The sequence below is a fragment of the Corvus cornix genome, chromosome Z (assembly GCF_000738735.6).
Source record: "Corvus cornix cornix isolate S_Up_H32 chromosome Z, ASM73873v5, whole genome shotgun sequence".
Lineage (NCBI taxonomy): Eukaryota > Metazoa > Chordata > Aves > Passeriformes > Corvidae > Corvus > Corvus cornix.
The window spans coordinates 11783386-11804133 of record NC_046357.1 but is presented as its reverse complement, the minus strand read 5'-3'; the positions used below and the strand labels follow the sequence as shown (position 1 = coordinate 11804133).

The 20748-nt window shown below is 41.7% G+C and overlaps 1 long non-coding RNA gene across 3 annotated transcripts in view; it reads left to right on the top strand.

Annotated features, from left to right (window-relative positions):
* Nucleotides 1-8032: 8032 nt before the first annotated feature.
* LOC109144043 overlaps nt 8033-20748 on the top strand; it is a 35399-nt gene continuing 22683 nt past the window's right edge. For all 3 annotated transcript variants that reach the window (XR_005603772.1, XR_005603773.1, XR_002044523.2), the window contains exons 1-3: nt 8033-8205; nt 13924-14530; nt 15814-15927. This is a non-coding gene — a long non-coding RNA (uncharacterized LOC109144043). The remainder of the gene's footprint in view (nt 8206-13923; nt 14531-15813; nt 15928-20748) is intronic.

The window sequence follows — 20748 nt, the reverse complement described above, 5'->3', positions numbered from 1 at the left end:
AGGAGAAGCTCCAGGTGTGTTGTCAGCTGGAAGTCTTTTGTATCTGTTATGCAGACAAATTGCAAAATGAATCACCAAACAATGTGTTTTACTCAATATGTAGAATTTTGCAATGGGAGAATTTTTTCCCTATAAACAAGCAAATCTTCAAATCTTTTAAAGGGCTATTTCCATTCAGAGGGGTTGCTGAATAATACTGGTTAAATCCTATAAAACAGAATTTAAAATCTGCTAAACTGAGTTTGAATGGCGATTTCTGGAAATATAGAGTAACTGAGGCCAGATTTTTCTTACATTCGTCTCTGAAATAGCATAAGCACTTTTGCAAATATCATCCTATGATAAACTCCCATCTGTTGTCCTTCCTCTTTGGAGAGCTGATGTTTGTCATTGTTCTTTGCTGTGGTGGGACCCGAGACTTTCCAACTTGAACCATCACATTTAAGTGATGTCATTCATGTCTGATTGTACTTGGATCACTACTTTAGTTACTTAATTTTTACCCTATTAATTGACCCCAGACTTTTTCTCAAAAGCAGCACCAGTTTGTTACTACCTGGAGGCTGTCTGAACCCAATAGAGGCAGGAGGCGACTGTCACTCTGCCTGCAGTGAGCTTGGGCACAGCACCACCACACAGTGGCCGCTGCTCTAAGGAGCAGGTCTCTTCAGAACTGTTCTCACAGCAGCTTTCCCAAACAATAAATTTCTCTGATATAAAACAGTACTGCGCAAATTTTATTATTGTATGTCACCAGGACATACCAAAAGGGTCATAGTGATGAATCAGTTAAGAAAATCCTTCATCCTGTTCTGTTAGTGTCCCATCTCCCATGTAGTGTTTGGGTTTATGGGCTTTTTAAAGGCTCCAGTGATAACTCTCACGAGCAGATTCTTATATGCAGCCATAGATAAGTGTAGGTAGGAGGAGGTCACTGACATGCTGGGAAAATCCGCTGTCTCCTCATGCAGGGAAGTCCAAAAATAGTATCCTAAGTGGTCCTATTAACCCTTTAAGGCCCTTGTCCCTTCTCTTGTGCATGTAATTGGGCTGCCTTTGGTGAGTTGACATCACATTTTCCCTTTGAACATTCTATAAATGTGTGATCTGTTGCCTCATGGATTTTGGCATGTTTAGTTGTGCACTGTTGTGCAACACTTGGTAAGAGCTGTCACAGATGTTATCGGGGAGGACAGGCTCTAAAATATTAATGCTTTGAGTTCAAAGACCCTCATTACATCAGCTGTGGCCAGTGTTCTCCAGTGCCCAGAAAGAGGACAAGGAGAGGAGAGCATAGAGGTGGGTTCCCTTCTGTCCCCCAAAGAACTGCCAGGTTAAAGGCTGGGTAATCTCTCTCACTCTCCTGATGTCTTGCACACCCATGGCTAGGAGAGAGGAACAGCAGCTCAGCTGCACAACCAGAGACGTCCTGCTGAGAGGTGACAGCACACAACAAACGTCCTTTGGTGGCTGACACAGCTCCACAATTCGACTGGGCTTCACCTTAGGCAAATGTCTCCCTGGCATCAGGAATAGGAGCTGTCCCAGGCTATGCAAGGCAGGAGTGTCACACTGCCAGCTTTCCTGGAGGACCAGGAGGAACTTGCTTCTGCCCCACGGTGCCTTGCTGGGCTGCTCTGCAAATAATAAATGGCTTCTCTGAGGACTAGTCATAGGGGAAGCTGTCCAAATAAAGTGGATTTATAGCCCAAGGCTCTGCTATGTCTAGCTGAGAGTCTTGCTGCTGCTGCTGGCCCATACCTGTGGCAAGCCTGTGTTTCATTTTTGGTATGAAAGTATTTTCCCATCAAAGATGCTTTCAGAAGCACCCATTTTCAGCTGATAGTTTGGTGAAAGCAAAACCTTTTTCTCCTGACCACTTTGGGGGTACAAGAGAAATGCTAAGTTGTACTAAGAGTTATGTCATCTTAGATAAGATGTACAGAGCTTTGGCTGCTTCCTGTCATGAAACTCTTCCATTTGGCATTAGATAAATACAGAGAAGAGAGGGCCAGATTTCCTCTTGGTGGGAGCAGGGACTTTGATTTGTGGGTGAAGAGAGTTGTAAAACCAAAGTATTACGAGGTAAAATCTAGATCACAGATTAAAGTTTTCTGATGTAAGTAGTGGAAAACCTTGCCAGTCATCCTAGCTGTATCCCCATCAGCTTCTATAGCACAAAGCAAGAAAATGACACTGTCCAAACAGAAAGGATGTGATCACACATTTCTCAGGTTGCTGCTAACAACAGTTTTATTAAACAACAGATACATCTTGGGCATGCTGAACTCAGAGTATGAAGGTCATTTATGTGAAAATGTATGGTAAATACTTATTGATAAGTTGCAGGTCACCACAGACAAGAGTGAAAAGCTTTATGTGCTACTAGCATAAAACAGAGTTATCAATCCAGTGACAGCATTAACTGTTTTGAAACCCCTCCGGGTCAATCCTGCAAGTGTGTCCTCATATGCCCAGGATTCATATATTCTCTCATATATTCTCTCTGCATCTGGCTCTTCTCTCAAAACAGTTTTATATTGTTCTACTGACTGCAGTGCTTATATCATCCTGCTCAGGTCTCCAGGAGAGTAGAACTGAGTCAACAGAGTTGAAGATGAATGTAGTAAAGTTTTGAGTGATACCAGGTGACAGGAAAGCTGCAAATGAGCCTTTCAAAAGGAATTAGGGAAAAAGTTTAGGCAAAGATGAAAACATTAGGGCAGAGAAAATTTAATAGTTTTTTTGAGGATATAGAATTCAGTCAGTACAGAGAAATGTAAAATTACATCCTTAAAAATTATGCAGAGCATAAAAGCAAGTGCTTCTGGTTTACAAATTCTAGGTAGTGAAAGGGGTGAAGTTTTTTGTCTAGGATTGCCAGTGGGTTACTAGACATAACCATTAAAAAAGTCTATTATTGATAATTTTAAAAGCTGAAGGGGCTTTTTGGATATATGTGTCATCCCAGAAATTGACTCCATATGAGTGGTATGTGAGTGACATTTTGCTGCTTCCAGTCCTAGCTCTGTGTGCTTGTCACTGCTTTTTCACCTTTCGTGCACTGGAGCTGTTTAAAAAAACTCTCTGGCTTAAAGCTCACAGACAGTTTAAGATCTGCCATTGTAACAAGACAGCAAAAAATGGAAAGGCATCATGAAAGCCAGTGGACTCTTTGTTACAGTTGTCTAATATACGTAGGAAATATTTGGATACGGCTCTGCTGTACTCCGTCCACATACATAAGTAGGGGTTGGTGAACTCTGATGTTTAAAAGAAAAGGATATTTGTCCAATGAGGCACCACTCCAATGGCCCAAGAGACAGAATCTCCTGTATTCTTCTGGCTGAAATGCAGTTTTTGTGTTTTAAGGACCAGATCACCAGCCATGACATTGCTATTTTGCCTGTGTGTGAGCAGACTTGGCATGGGCAGGCAGTGATGTGCAAGCCCTAATGGACAAAGGCTATGGGCTTTGATGTGTTGGAGAAAGGCACCAGACTTCTTTGAGAATTAGACTGTCACAATTCTGAGAAAGAATTGCTTTTCAATTTGACAGGTTATTAATAATTGGTCATAAGTGAGTGTGCTCTTTGGGTTTCTCCTCTCTTCCTTTAGCTATCTGGTTTTAATGAAAGGATATTTATTCTCTATCAGCCCTTTGGTGCCTGTCTGCCTATTTCTCTTTTCCAGATAGTAAGGAACACCTCACAACTGTTGTATTGTGCTCTCTTTGGGGAGCTCAAGAGAGGGCACATACCTATCCTAAAAACAAAGTGTTGTACATAGGAGTTGCACACAGTGCCATCAAAATGCCGCAGAAACAGCCCCCATATTTCTTCACCCTTTTTTGTAATAAAGCAAATTCTATTTGACTTTTGTAGCCGTGGTGCTTGTGTTCTCATTGCCTCCCACTTGAGCATAGCAATTCTTGATCGGGTACAGCATCAGGTTGCAGCGGGGTTAGCATGTGGTAACAAGAATGATGCTGGGGGGCCTGAAGGAGGGAGAGTATTGCTCTAATTTTAAATCACTGAACTGGCAGCTTCATCTTAGATCAGCTTACCCAGACTCAAAGGATATTGCTGTGGTCTATTTAACTGAAATTAACCTTCACTGATATGAGGTAATTACATTCCAAAATCAGTGGCAAACTTCTGTTAATCAGTCCCCGTGTGACACTGTCCTTAGGTTAAGGAGCATTATTTTCAAGCTGTGAGAACAGATTTTTAAAGCCAGTTTTGGGACTTCCTGAGTCCCAGCCAACTTGTGGGCAGCTGAGTGTGTGTGCTGTGCAGTTTTTAATCAAGTATGTTCTGCTATGAGATGATTTTGCAGAGCAAGCTGAATCTAACCTGTGATTGAGCTTACCTGGCTCCTGGGCACTCTTGTTCTTAGGAGGGAAGAATAAGGTAAGAAGCCTCCTTGTGTGTCCTCTTCCTGTGTGCAGTGAAAGTTGTCACCTCCCACAATCTCCTCTCTGTATAGGGACAGCACCAGCACGAGCCCACAGGCCTGCTCTAAAAGAAGGCAGGAAGAGATTGGGAAGAGCCAGTGCTAGGGACACCTATTTCTGGAAAAGGGCTGAATCAGCCATCAAAGCAATTCATGTTTATGGGTCATCAAGGAGGACAGAAATAGGAAGCTGCCTTGTTCACGTCCTCATTTAACAATGACTTATGGACATGGGAGAGGAAACTGCTACTGAATGGCAACAGCAGATGCCAAGTCAGGTTACTCTGCTGTCTGAATAGGTGAAATCCAGTGGATACCATCAGAGGGTGTTAAGAGTGTCCTAGAGAAAGGATATGTGGATGAGAAGGGTGAGCAGCTCTGCTTCTAACCCCCACTCTTTCCCATAAGCCTCTGTAAAGAGACCTTCCTATGGAGTGACATTTGGACATGAGGATGTCTGGTGACCTATAAGAATCTTATGGGTTTGAGGAATTAGCCCTACTTACTGATATTTAACTCTATCTAAACATTCAGAGGCTTCACATTTAGGCAGTCATCTGGCGAAAGGGGTGAGTCAGGACCCATGTGTTAAAGACCACATGGCCCCTTATTTTATTGTAATGGTTTTCCAGATTGGAAACAATTCTGAAGATACTTTTGGACTGAAGCTATGCTTACCTTTGTTAAAGCTGATGTTGCTATGATCCTTTTCCTTTTTTTAATATACTGTGACAATCTACAGAATACTGTTTTCTTTATGTGGCCTTAGAGTCTGTGTGGAAGATTTTTTGTTGTGCCTTGTTTTCTGGTTCTCATCAGTGGTGTTAAATTTGTTGAGGGCTTGGTGGAACAAACACTGCTGTACACTCACAGGAAGGTCCTTCATGATTATAAGGGAAGGTAAGAAGGAGAAGGAAAGGTTAAGTATTGTCCATTTAGATTTAAGCACAGCTGAGCTGCTAAGCCAACTTCAGTTCACCTCCATGCTCAACACATTCACCCTGCCCATCAGACTGTACAGGTACTGGTGGTCAGTGATGGTGGTCAGTGCTTCACAGAGTTCTCTCTGAGCTGTTTCAAAACACTTGCTCTTCTATTTGATGCTTTCTTGGAAGCCCCCCAACAATGTAGGTCTGTTGTGTCATCTTGAGTCCAGGTTCAAACTGTGTCCAGAAAGAGCTCAGCCCATATATAGAGGAAAGCAGCTTACTGGAGTCAAGACCAATAACCAGACCTCTTTATTTCTACTGAAATAGGACCGATATGGGAAAAGATCAGGCTTTGTTTATTCAGGGTAGAGAAAAGATCCTGTTATGGCTGAGATACAAGGCAGCAGGATATACACATCTAAATGTAATGCAACTAAGGTGCTTGTAGGAGTGGAGAGCTGCATCCTGATTGCATTCTAGTGTCTAAACCAAACAGAATGGAAAAGTGCCTCTGTGCTTTAGTGACCTTTCCTGGGGTCATGCTCTAGTCCCATTTATTCGGGGTTTGAATTTTTTTCTCTCTTGAGAAAATGTTTAAACATTAAAACTCACTATGAATCCTGGATGAATTTCTGAACCCTTCCCAAAGGCCTCCGAAGCACTCACACCTGTCTGTTGATGCTGACTTGCTGCATACCTTATTTTGTATGAGGTCTCAAATAATGCCTGGTTTGAGCTGCCTGCTGATGTTCACTGTAAAAAAAGAAAAGTTTTAGGAATCCCAAGAGCCTGGATAAATAGTAGAACTATTGCTCTTGTAGGACACAATTCCTATGTTCTCAGCCCAGTTTGCGCATTGACTCATTGGATGACCTTGGAGAAAGTGTACTGGAACAGGGATTGACTTCATCAGGCTGGTGATTAACTCATCTCAGTCTTGTACTGGTAAAAGAAAGGTTTCTGTGTGAAAGAAAAACCCCCACCAAGGCCTTAATTCATCTCTTTTCATGCTTATTGGGCTTTACTCTGAGTTTTCTTTGACAAAAACAATGCCATCTTTTATGGATGAGAGGAGTGGAGTTTGTCAGAACAGAGCGATATAGCAGAGGCTTCCATTTGCCAGAGATTCAATCCAACACCGATGGGAAAATCTAAATGAAGCTCCTTCAAATGTTACTGATCCATGCCGTAATATTATTTGAAACTAGAAATATCTGCATGTTCATCTCCATGCTTCTTTATAAAAGACTACCCCAAAACCTCACATCCCTTAGTCTCAATAATGAAAGAAATGTCTAGTCATGTTTTGATAGTGAGCTTGGAGAGTGTTTGTGTTGGAAAACTGCCCAGAGAGCATTTTATTGGTCATATTCAATTTTTAAATGGTTTATATCTTTCTAAACCCTAGGTTCACAGTATTTAATATTACTAATGGGATGGTGAGATTGCCGAGCATTTATCAGCATAGAGATATCAGAATGGAACTAATAAAATGACACATTAATCTTTGAGTTCTCAATATGTCACCACAGAAACACCCACTGCCCATTATCTAAGTGTTATGAAAATACCAAGTTCTTAATAACAGACACATTGGAAGAGCAGTCGAAGTGCTGGGGAATGAATATTGCCCTCAGCCCAATCCTCCCTTTCCTTATTCATCTTCGGTCACAACCTGGACTTGCAGGCAGCTCTGCCTGCCTCCCATGGGGACAGGTCATTGCCAGGTGGTCTTCAAAGAAAAGAGAACAGACAGATTGTATTTGTTTAGTCATTTTTTTTTGTAAATAAGTGACACTAAGTACTCTTATGCACGATAGTTGATCTGTGATGGTAGCAGAGCTGTCACTGGCTTCACTGTCACTAGGTGAAACTCTTGGGGACCTGATATTTATTGCAAACCAGGTCAGAGTCCTAAGGGTGAGCAGGAAAGAAAATAGCAGACAGCTTGTGATTTGAAGGGCTGTGATTAACAAATAGCACCATTTCTAGGCTTCCCCCCTCCCTGTTGCTCCAGATCCTGTCCATACCCATAACGTATTCCCAAGGGGAAGAACCAGAAAATGGAAGAACTACCCATTTGACATTTCTGGATGATGTCTTTATCTGCTGAGCGGAGGGTTAGCATCAGTAGCATTTGCACTTCTGCCTCTCAAACTGCTTCCCACAGGCTTTATTGGGTAAATGAAGTTTAGTTAACTGTCACCTCATTAAACAGCCTGCTTCCCTCTGGGTAGTGAAGGAACTGGACCTGAGTAATATATTTGTGAAGGTTCTCCCTCTTTCTACTACAAGCAAAAATAATTGATCTCTTTGTACTAATCAAATCTAAAGGAAATTTTTTCATTTATGACTGGGGAGGTGAAAAAGTTGTCTGACAGCAAATCTTTTTTGATATATTAGGGTGATAATCTTTCCTTAGAAAGAAGGCTCTTGTGGTACATTACCTGGCATACTCAGAAAGAGGCAGCATGAATAACTCAGCTGTTTTTGGCTCTGTTTATTCTTTCAGTGAAGCAAGAAACCTTCAGCCTCTAGTAAAGAAGGAGAAGGAGAAGGAGAAGGAGAAGGAGAAGGAGAAGGAGAAGGAGAAGGAGAAGGAGAAGGAGAAGGAGAAGGAGAAGGAGAAGGAGAAGGAGAAGAATTGAGAAGAAGAATGAGAAGAAGACAGAGAAGAGGAAGGAGAAGAAGAAGAAAAAGAAACAACTGTTTCCCAGCTGGGGTCAACCCATGACCCTTGCTTTGTCCAGGAATTGTGCTGGAGAGAGTAGTGCACCACATGGGCTGAGGGATCTGAGCAGAAGCAGCATCTTGTCCACAGGTTCTGGTACCAGTATTTGCCAAAGGCTCTTTATGAACAATGGCTTTGTAACTTGTCCTCATGAAAGTGGTGATGATTTTATTTGTGGAATAAGCAATAGGGCAAAACAGAGATTCTCTCTTTTAATGTCCTAAGAAATAGAGAGCATATGAAGCCAAATGTAGTTTTATCTGCCTTAATAAGCAGCTCTACCTTTTTAATGAGGAATGCACACATAACCTTTCCCTCACAAACAAGGGATTTGATGTTAACTTGTACATATACAAGCTCACAGTTCTTTGGTATGTCTCTCTAATAGAACTGTTGGTCCATCTCTTCCAAAATCAGATCCCATGAACAAAATGTATGTTTAAGTCAAACTTTCTCTGTGAGACACTCATCTTAAGCTCCACAGAGGTTTTGCAGGTGTGTCAGGAATAAGCAGAGCTCACATAGCTGCAGGGAAAATAAAAAGCTCTGTTTATTCACTTAGTGATCTGGCTGCTTGTGTCATCCACAATGTCAGACAAAATGTCAGCACCTCTGTTTAACTTATGTTTCTACTTTTCACAGACCTGATATCCTTAAGTATAACTAATACCTGCTGTATATCTTAGGAAGAGTTGGGAGACATGTCTGAAAATTGCAGCAGCAGTTCTATAAGAAATCAGTCTATGCTTGTACACTAACTTTATCAGTCAGGGGCTATCTCACACGACCATGTGTACAGATAGTAACGATCCTTTGAGTGCATTTTTAAACAGAGAAAAGCCCCAACCCCCAGCCTTGTAGATTCTTTGATATTACTTGCCCAGAGCATTTTATTCAACCAGAATTAACACTGTGTGCTGCTGCTAGTGGAGCACATGGCAGGGGAAATCATTAATGCCCACACATTTGTTCACTTGGTTACCATGGCCTAAGAATAAAAAGTCATCTGTGGTGATGCATGTGCACTTTGCAGGGATTAACACATCTGTATATTTCCATTTTTTAATAAAATGTCAGCTACATGAGTGTTACAGCACTCGTGATGATTACTGTGTTGTGCATCTGCTAAAACTAATGATGCAAGGAGTTTCTAAAGTTCAAACACTTTCTTCATTTCCTAAAGCTTGAAGATAGAACACTTCTGGGAACTGAATGCAAATTTCTGAATTGAATTAGAAGGAAAATTGAATTAGGGAGGGTTTTTTTCATTTTATAAGAGAATTAAATGTCCTACCACAGTACAGCTACACACAGTAGACCACACATAGTAAAAATTCCAAACTAGATAAATAAAAGTTGTGATTTGCATTTATTTTTGGATGCATTTTGGATGAGTCAGAGCCTCATCTCCCCATTTAAATGAGTGAAGTTCTGCTTGGTTTTTTTTTTAATACTGTGGATATGGTACCTGTTTCTCCCTCAATAAGTCCAATCCAGTCTTGCATATATGTATCTATATATATATATATTTTTTTTTTTTCTATTGAATGAGGTTTAAAATTGCATTCTAAGCATACATCTGTGTCAGAGTTGTCTGTAGCTGAGGTCTGGGCTTCTCTTGCCATTTCTGTAGTCAGCTAGTCTGGTGATCCTGACCTGACCACCCTTTCTAACATAAGCTACCTGCTGAGGCTGACTGCAGCAAGGCTTCCATTTCAGCAGAGGGATGGTCTGGGCAGGGAATATACTGCATATTGAGATGGTGTGTGATTTACATTGCAATGCTTAGTGAGCAGATGATGTGGAGAACAACTCCACTCTGATAGTGCCAAACATCACCTGGCTTTGAAAGCAAAGGAATTTCCTTGTGTTGGCAACTCTGTGGTTGGACTAAGGCCAATTTTTTCCTGGTAAAGAGAGGGTAACTGTTCCCTGTCATAGTAGCCTAAAGCCAGCTCTTAATCATCCATCAGCTGACCATTCTTCTGTGGTGTCCTGTAACAGCTAGTATGGCCCAAAGACCACAGAGTCTATGGTTGCTTGGTTGTTTTCAGAATTAAATTCCTAGTCCAGAAAATCTCCTAATCCTATCTCAGTGATAGGAGCTGTTAAATTTTGGATTTGCTCTGACTCTTAATGGAAGGCAGTGTTCCATTGAGCTGAGGCTTAGGCCAAACTAGGTTGGAGAGGTTCAAAGGAGCACCTTGCACCCTGCACTGAGGGTGTAACGTCAGCCACTCTAATTACAGCAATATGATCCTCCCAATGTGTTAGTACCATCTTACAGAGGTCCAGTCACAACTGAATAGAAAGAGTTTTTGTGGAAGCACAGCATATGAAACTTTAGGAATAGTTACTGAATGAAAGACATCCCAAAGTACTTTGCTTCCATCCTATGTTTATAGCACAGTTTCAGTAACTTCATGATGTCCTCAGCTCCTCCTCTCTGCATTCGCTTTTATCTTCAGCTTTCCTAACCCTATCCCTCTCCACATCTCACCTATGGCCATAGAAAGCCTGCACCCTTGTCTCTGGGAATGGGGGAACAACAGCCTGAAGTATCTGAAGCTAAAACCTGCTCATTTTTGAAACCCTTATGTTCCTTTCCCTTCCAATAGGGTGATGCAAATTATGATAGAAGGTGAAACAAATTTGGACAAATAATTTAATCACTATCTTACAGTATTCATTTTTGTGAAATATAAGTCCTAAATAAAAAAAATCCTGTAAACTTCTCCTATAGGAATTCATTTTAATAATGTAAAATTTCCACTTAGATTCAGCAGTGCATTTAGTGGTAGCAGGAACAAAACTGAGTAGTAACCTATGTCTGGTTCATATCCTAATGTTGAGAACAATTTTGCCCTACATTTGGGAACATCTGGAATGATGTGGTGCGGCTGTCACAAGTCTAAGGAAATAACTTTTAGAGTTCTCTTTGCTGAAGGAATATCTGAGGAATCTTAAGGCAGGGAGGGGCAGGTTTACCTTGTGAAGTTGTGTCTCCCCTCCCCTGGCAGGCAAGAGCACAGCAATTCTAATCCATGTTGTATAAAGCAGCCTCTGAAGTCCTGGGACAGCTTGAGAAGAGAATTAGGGTTTATAAAACCTGAGTAGGACCCTGCATGGAGATTAGTCATGGATTCTTCAGCCTTGAAGGCATTGCTGTGGACACTTTGTTCATCTGCGTTTCCAAGCTTGCGGTGCACAAGTTTTTGAGTCTGGGTTGCATTATAGCCTGGGTGTTTGAACTGAGATGCAGACTAGTATGTGTGCACAGGGACAGCCAGACATGCCCCTGTTCCAGAGGGCATGCTGTCCTGTGCCTGGAGGTGGCTGCCATGTCTCTACAGACTGCTTCAGCAGGCTGCCACGTGGGCAGAACAGGTGCTTGTGGGTGGCAGTATCATTTACCCACTGCCATCGGGATGGAGTCACCACACCACACACTGAACAGTGTCAGCAGCAGTTGTCTGCTCAAGATTATGATCCACACAGGCACGGGATTAGAGCAGATTGCTGGTTGCAGCCACCTGAGACCATAGTGTGAGTGCTTGCAAATGGGTTGCCGATTTTGCTTTCTCTCTATATTTGTATTCAGTATGCTTCATTTAGCACAATGAAGCAGAATACAAACTGGTAGTGATGAAGAAAGTTAAGAAAATTCTTTTAACATGCTAATAGATACATAGATCCTGGAGGGGAAATAAAAGGAATTACAGGACCAGCACAGATTTCTCTACAAACATCTTTGAGGAAACCAAACCTGAAAACATTTTCCATATAAAATTCTTTTAAAAAGGAAAGGAATAAATAAAGCACATCTTTCTCACAGGAAAGAGCTCTGTTCCCAGTATTTCAGGACAGTGCAAACTTCTACTGACTGCAGAAGTAAAAGCAAAGCTGGTGGCTGGGATGTACCTAAGCTCTTGAGCTGTGCTGGGCAGAAATAGAGGTAGCTCAAGGGCAAGTGACAGCAGGAAAAGGCAGCTGCAGCTCCTTGGTGTGGGCATCTTCCCTGTTACTCCAGGACCATATGACCATGAATTTTTGTGAGGCCGAATCTTCACACAAGCTCATGGAAGATCTTGGTTTAGCTAAATCTCTCAGCCTGTAAACTTATTCTTCCATCTGTCAGAGTGCTGGGAATACTCTTTCAATTTGAGTCCTGTAACTGTAACCCATCAATTTGTCACTGGGAAAAGCCAATGTTAACAATTGGCCTACACCTGTTTACTGTAAACATCAAGAACAGCAGGTTCTACCAACCTGCTTCTCCTCTTCAGGTTACCTCCATCTCATCTTCATCTGACAGTGTGTGACTGCTTCATTAGGAGCCATGTGATAAGGCACAAACCTGTCCTTTTAAATTTTTAAGTGGAATTTAAAGGTGTCTTTTAAACTTTCCTTGTCCTTGAGTAGTACAACACTGATTTCTATTCACAGGCTTAACTTAACTGCATAATTTCCCTTGATGCTTTATGGAGAAATCACTTTGACCTGCAAATTCATTTTTGCTTAATTTCATATTTATTAAGAAATCAACAGTTAAAGTGCTTTTCATAGGGGCTCAGTTTACAAAGAGCTACTGAATACCATCAACTCTGTTAACCAGAGGTTTCCAGTAAATAGACAATACCTTGCAGAATTGAGCTCAAAATTAATCTTATCAGGGAAAACAATGTTTGTTCTGAATATGTAATTTGTGTGAATTTTTGCTGCTTTCAGTGAACAGAAGATGCTCAGCATGCATTGAAGCTGGGACAACCCTGCCAGAAGTGTTTCATTAAAACAGTCATTCTCTGTGAGAGGTCAAGGACACTGAGTAAATCACAGGACTGATCCTGAGCATGGATTTATTTCATGGAGTCTTAAAAGAGAATGGTGAAACTTAACAGCCTTGTTTACTGCAAAAAACCATTTCAAACAAACACTTACCTAAATGCATTTGTCCCTGCAGGTCAGCACAGGGAAAGGTACAATACATCCACTAACGGTGTCCCTCAAATATGGTTTCTGTTGTTGATTTTTGTCTCATCTGGATACTGCCCCTTGTGCTAGGGGTGAACTACAAGAGAAAAGCTTTTCAGAAGCAGTGAGTGGTCTGACAGCCTCTCTCACCATTCTAGAACTGCATGGCTAGTTGCTGGTGCCAATGAAAGCATATACAAAAATCTTCACAAGGTTATACCCTTGAATAAATAGTTGGAAAACCAAGACAGTGGAATGACCACTTGACATTCAGCAGATCTTCCGTGGCTAAGCTAAAAGATTTTAGTACCTGTATTTGTGGCAGGTAGTAGAGCTTGAGGATAACTACAAAATCAGCCCCAGCTGTCAGCAGAATGAACATGGGCGTTTAAATGCTGTTTGAACTTGCCTTTGAATTCTGGCCCAGGTGAAAAGCAGGCATGCCGCTATTTAAATATTTGTGGCTTAACTGCAGCAGAAATGCATGTGATGCACAGAAACCTGTTAGTAACACCCTGTATTGCAAGAGTTCTGTCAGTTTTGAAGGCTTTCAGGGTGCCTGAGAACTACCAAATGTGAAGTTCTTCAGACTACAAACTACTGCTCTTTCTCTCCATTTATTGTATTTGTAGAAGGACAAATGCAGAACTGATCCAACTTCCCTGATTTTTTTGGGATGTTGCCGATATAAACTTTGTCCTTTTAACTCTTGTTTTTCTTTACAAGCTGTGTTTAAATACTTTGGGCCTGTGTAGTTTTTATTACAAGGAAAACATACTCGCTCTGCGCCTCCTCGTGTCACTATTTTGACATACCATCCCCTTCTTTTTTCTCTAGGCAGTCTCTGGAGAGCCTGGAAGAGTGTAACAGCTCATTGACTTGCAATGTGATTAATCCTTGGATTAGTCAAAATATGATGCAAACAGATCCTGACCCAGTGCTGAATGCTGTTCTTGCCTGTGCATGCAGTGTTAGGTACCTTACAACTGTCTCGAATTGATCAGGACATCCGGATTTTGTAACCTCATTTTATAACTGTTCCTCTCTCTCGAATTCCATCCTGTGAAGTTCTGAGGATATGTAACAAGAAGCCACCCAGTTACTATTCCTTGCAGCTATCTGCCAGTGTCACCTGCTTCTCTGGCATCATCATGCAAGCATGCACTGTCACACTCCCTGCTGGAATCTCTGCTCGCGAGTTGAGATTCACACCATCACTCAGCCTGACAAGAGTGTTGACTCCTGGAGCCAGAGCTGTGCTTGGGAGCACATAAAAGCACCCGAGTCCCCTACATCTTGGCAGGACTTCAAGGACTATCCCAACGAAGAGATCTTGACAGCATAGTTGTAAACTCCACAGGCCCCGAGGGCTCAAACACCATGATATTTATGCTGCAGACTGGATTGCCAAGATAGTATCACTGATGCAGACATTGGTCCCAGGGTAAGAAGTAGCATTTCTCACACCTGTTAATTGGCATTTGAAAAAATTGAGGCTGACTGGAGTGGGCAGTATGACTGAGAAAGACAATGCATGCAAAGGCTGTATCGAGTGTTTTTTCTGTTCTCTGTTCAAAAAGACTTCACCTGCATGGGTACCACAAATAATTGCAAAAGCCAGTACTAACTGAAGGAATTGCATACTGAATTATTGACATTCCTGGTATATTTAGCACTGTTGTTTTACACCCTTTCCAGTCTTTATTACAACCTCAATTTCTGCAAAAATGTAAGAAGTCCAGACCTGTTAAATCCAAAACATGCTTAGGAAGCACCTTATGGTATGACCAGCTACTGTAAGATTACAAGCAGGCTTTCAAATGAAGCATAATCTTCATACTTTGCTCAGCTCTATCCCTGATAGAAGTATTGTGTCTAAAGTGGGTCCTTCACCATGTTTCACTAGACTGGTCTGGCTGTTGCAGTAAGCCCAGGTATTTTTGTATTAGTAGGTAGTAATTAGAACATTAAAGAGAAGAGGTGGATCTGGAGACCTTTGGCAGGTAGTGTTTCTGGCACTTCAGGCAGTGCGAGGTAAGTGCAGCAGCACTGAGTGTTGACAGCAGATTTCAGACTCAACCTGTTGAAGTAAATGGGGCAATTAACGCCTTTGAAAACTAGTTTTTAAGTTCGTTTGTGGGGGAAATCCTTGGCAAATTCTGAAGACATAACTGCATTACTCAGCTCTGATCCTCAGTATATTTTCCTGAGAATTGCAAGGGTTATATATTAGCATAACATTTAAAAAAATTTGGACCATAAAAAGCATAATTATGTGACTCAGACACATTGCTCCATAAGCAGAACAACAGAACAGAATATTTGAAATCCTGCTAATAATTCTTAACTCTATTTTTTTGGTCTAAAGACAAAGTTTCTGAGCAAACTAATTTTAATTTGGAACAATTCCATTCATTTCCAAGAACTTATATTGAAAATAAGGTCTGTCTCAGTAATATGAGAATCTCAACCATGGGAAGTCAAACCCCAAACCATCTTGAAATTATTCAGCCTCATGTAAAATATCTGGAAAGTGCTCCCATCCAGTAGCAGCAATTCATGGGATTCTTAGGAAAAACCTCCTTAATGAATGTAAGAAAAATGAGAACAAAGGGTAAAATTTTTAGAAGTAGCTGAAAATAGACATCTTAAAACTTAGAATCAGAGAATGGCTTGGGTTGGAAGGGATCTTAAGGATCATCTGGTTTCAGCCTAGTTCTTTTCCAGGGGCAGGGATGCCACTCACCAGTCCAGGCTGCTCAAAGCTGAATCCAGCCTGGCCTTGAACGCTTCCTGGAATGGGGCTTCCACACCTTCTCTGTCCCAGTGCCTCATCACCCTGTGAGTATCCATTTTCTACTAACATCTAATCCAATTCTCTCCTCTTTTATTTTAAGTCTATTGCCCCTTGCCCTATCACTATCTGCTGTAAAAGTCACTCTCCATCTTTTTTATAAGCCCCCTTTAAATACAGAAAGGCCACAATAAGCTCTCCCTGGAGCCTTCTCTGCCTCAGGCTGAATATCCCCAATATCCCTCTCAGTCTGTAATCACAGCAGAGGCGCTCCAGCCCCTGATCAGCTTCGTGGCCTCCTCTAGACCCTCTCCAACAGCTTCATGTCTTTTCCATGTTAGAGACCAAAGAGCTGGATGTGGCTCCCTTCCAGGTGGGGTCTCACAAGGGCAGAGGAGAGGGACAGAATCACCTCCCTTTACCTGCTTGTCTCATCTGCAAAAATTCTGTAATTATACTCCTGCTCAGATTTTCCCCTAGTTGTTCCTCTCTTTCTAGTAAGAGTGGAGAAAACAACACTCTAAGCCAGCTACCGTTGTGCTTTTTCACCTCCTCCCTCTCTCCTCACCCCCCACCCTGTGTGTGCCCTCGGACTTCTTGCTTTTTTCAACTGTTTTATTTCAGGTGTCTACCTTTCTACTTTTATCCTGTCTTTTTGTTGTTTTGGTTTGCTTTTGTTTTCTGTTTGGTTTTGTTTTGTTTTTGTAACATGGCTTTCCCACCTCATGTAACCATCTGCCTTCTGAAGTAACATCTCTAGCATTTGAGACCAGCTCAAACAGATCGTCCCAGTGAGGTAGTAGTGCGCAGGAAAGGGACTAGTGCAGGGAGCGGGAGCACAGATGAGCCGAGTGAAGGACGGAGAGAGGTCCGGCGGGGTCCGGGGTCCCTCTGGTGGCCACCAGTCCGTCGCCCCCGCTGCTGCCCCGCCGGTGACCGCTCGCCCACGGGAGCAGCCGCGCTCCGCTGCTGCCGGCAGAGCTGCGGACCTCGCCCCGGTTCTGCTCACTGCGCGCTTTAAACCTGCTTGCGTCTCTCTTTTTACTTCTCTGGAGCAGCAATTTTCAGCTGTCAAACTCATTCTCCGTTTCTTTGCTAAGTCCGGTACTTATCCTGCATTATATAAGTGGCTTGAAAAAATGCTGGCCGTGTCAGCTGCCAAAAGCTTGACATCAGAATTTAAAGTGCAAAAACGTTTACATGATGCTAGCCTACTATTTCAGCTGGTGCTATTTTAAACTTACAAATCCCCATTTATTGACTGAATATTCTTGTCACAGCACACTTGTGTAGATTTTTACAGAGAGGGGAAGCACCAAGAGAATCCCTGGCCAGGGCTGCACACCGTGCAACTCAAATTCTGAATTCTGCTATGAATTTCCTCAAATGGCAGCTCATATCTTTAGAGCTTACTGCAAGTTTCTGTAAAACTTGGGAGACTGAACGCTAAAAGCATTGACCTTATCTGGTAATATGTTAACATGGGGGGGGGGGGTGGTTCAGCTTTTTCTGACAAGTAGAACCTCTCACTTTCAACTTAAACCCACTAGCAGGAAGTCTGTTTTCCTTAGTGGTCTTTCAATGAACTGAAAGGTTGAACTCCAGCACTTGCTGTGATTGAAATGATCATATTATGTTGTTTCTTTCCCAAATCATGTATTTTGTGAGTTTACAAGTTTTGATACTGTAGTACTGCATAAAATGGTTTCAGTTTCTTCCAAAGCATTATAAGAGAGCTCTTACTTTCCATTCTTGGTTAAGCTTTAAGAGTGAGAAGAGTCCTCTACACAGGACCTTAGACAAGGACTTCACCATAGTTATTTGAATTCATCTCAGGGCTGAACACAAAATACTAGGAGAGATTCCTTTAGCAGTGTTGAAATAGCATAAGCGAGCATATCTGATGCTGACCATGCATATGATATTCCCAGCAACTGACTGACATGCCTCCAAAAGATCAAATTCAGCCTTCCTTGCATGATGTAAGATAAAAATCTGGCCTAGGATTTAACTGTACCTGGTAATTAAGTTTAAAGAACAATAAGGCCTCACAAACCTCTCCAGGCCTACAGTAAGCATACTGGAATCTTGGTTGCCATTTCTGCAAACTGTTTACAATTCACATACCTCTGCAAATCCAATCCTGGTCTCAAATTGCTGCTCATAAACAACATAGCAGAGATTTGATGTATGAGGGCATGTTCTGAATTCCCCTTTGCTAGCAGTAGCGTGGCTAACTTCTTAGCATTAAAAACACCTCTTATTACAAGCAATGCTCAATTAATTACTTGAATATATCTCTCAGCCAATTTTTTTTTTTGTGACTACTGGCAAAAAGGCAGATACAACATAGCTAGCTGCCTGTAAATGAGTACTTTTCACAACTGGAGTCAGGGCAGGCTCTTTAAACCATCCCAGAATTTCTGTGGCAGTCCATCAAAGCCAGATGTTGTCACCTTCAAAGCATGCTACAAAGTGGATCTTTCAGGCAGTGTTCTTCCTTAATCTTCCTTAATCTTAACATTTATCAGTTTATTAGTGAACCTGGCTAGTGCACTGATTGTGAAAAATGAGGTAAACTGCGGGAGCTTGGGGTGGGTTCGGACAGTCGGGACGGACGGAAACGAGAGATCTCTGAAGTCAGATCTTGGAACATGCGGTTTATTGCAAAGGGCGTGGGTACAGGGGCACTGCTTAGAGCTGCCAGACTCAGCTCGGAGCAGGCCCAGGAGAGCAAGCGGGTAAGTAAAGAAAGAGAGAGAGAGAGAGAGAGAGGAATAAGAGTGTCTGTGAAGTCCTGGTTACAATACAATAAATCATCTTCTGTACTGAATATTCTAATTGTCACTAACCAATCTAATACAAGATACAAATCCTATAGCATTTACATACAGCCTATAAGAGTTCTTATATTACCATAGAGTGTTACATCTTAACTTCTAAAAACTACTCTTTGGACCCCTTCTGCTGAGCTAGTAGGGTCTACTCTGACCCTTGGACCTGCCTGCAAGCAGAGGGTATTGCTCAATCAAGAGGCGATTACCTTCAGTCGGCCATACCATTGTTTTCCAGTTGTTCAGTAACTAAGACTTGGTATCTCAAAGGTGGCTTTCATTTTGATGTCGCTTATAGTTTTCATATTCCCAAAATCTTTTGTCAGGCAATCATATTTATAAGGCTTTCCTGTTTCATCTTCCCCAACAGTAAACTTTCCTGTTTCATGAACTGTATTTTTAAGAGGAAAGAAAGGTGTTTGCAGAACATGTTCAAATAAGAAAGAAAGAAATTACACACTTGCATTTACTTGACTTTACAATGTACAAAAAATTAAGGGCTCTCTTTTCAATATCAGCTGTTTCATCAAGACAGGCAAGTATCCCAACCCATATGTTTCCCTGGGGAACTTGAGAAATCGTGCAGAAGTGAAGCTTGATCTGATTCTAAAAGAATTCTGTTTGAAGAGAGATTTGAGGGCAGGAGAACTGGGAGAGGAGAACTGGGATATACAAAACTGAAAAGACAGTTGTTCAAGGTCATGAACAGGAACAGCTCTCATTCATTTTACTTTGCTTTTCTTTACCTGTGTTTAACAGGTGAAGTTTATGTTTTATTAGCTCGCTTAAATAAGGTAAAAGTGTCATGTCCTGAGCTGGGATGGTTCCCAGTGGCCATTGATGGAATGGTAAGGTATTTCTAAGAGAAAAAGGATGGGGATCTTAAAAGGACCAGGGACACCAGTTATGAATTCAGACATGAATACCCACCATTAATTTATCCCAGTATCAGGGCTGTATAAGTTGGTTGCTATTGAGCCGCTATTCTTGCAGTGTGATAGCCCCAGGATGGGTTTGCTCTTGCCTGGGGCAGTCACTGGCTGTGAGAGATGATACAAAAGAATGTGACAGAAAAGATAGCCCAGGGAAACTCAATTCAGGCTCCATGGCACCACTGCAAATTAGATTTAGTAGAGACATGAATTGACGTGCCATAGTGGAGAAGGATTGGGTGTGGCTTTACAGGAAGACAGTAGCACCTCAGGGTTGTGTTGGACCACTTTGAAGAAGCTCTTGGTTATGTGAGCACATGCTTATCTCCAGGAGACTTTCAACAATGTTTCTCAAAGTGTCAAAAAAACCTGTTGATCTGTAAAAGAATGATATTAAATGTTCCTCATAAATTGATGACTAGTTACAGGTAGAAATATGGAGTAGGAATAAAAGTCTGTTCTCTCAATCCTCTAGGGGATCCTAGGGCCTTGCTATCTGACGTATTAATGAATGATGTTGGAAAAGTGAGTCAGAAGAGGATGGCAAATTTTGCATGTGATAATAAATTACTCATGGCAAGAAAGACAAGAAACAGCTATGCAGGATTACATGCCATGCAGAAAGATTTCATGCTATTGGTAGGCTAGAGGATACAATACCTAGTGAAATCCAGTGCTGCCAAACATGCAGAAATGCATTTGAAGAAAAAAAACACAGGTACAATGACAGATCCAGCTCTAATTATTATCTCTGAGGAAGGAGACTCATAACATATTTCTGTGAAAATGTCAACTCACTTTGCAGTTACAGTTAAGCATACTGGGAAAGGAAAAGTAAATAAAAGGGACATACAACTATGTTACTACAGAAATTCATAGTGTGAGTATATCCTGACCACTGTTTTCAGCTAAGAAATGCTGTCACTGAAAGGACATAGCAGAACTAAAAAAAAAAAAGAAGTCTCAAAGGGTGGCAAAGATGAACCAAGATTTGCAGCAGCATCAGCTCAAAGATCAACTGAACAGGCAAAGGTTCTGCTACTTACAAAAAAAAGGTATGTTAGAGAGAGGAAAAGAAGAGATGTCTAAACAGAGCAACACA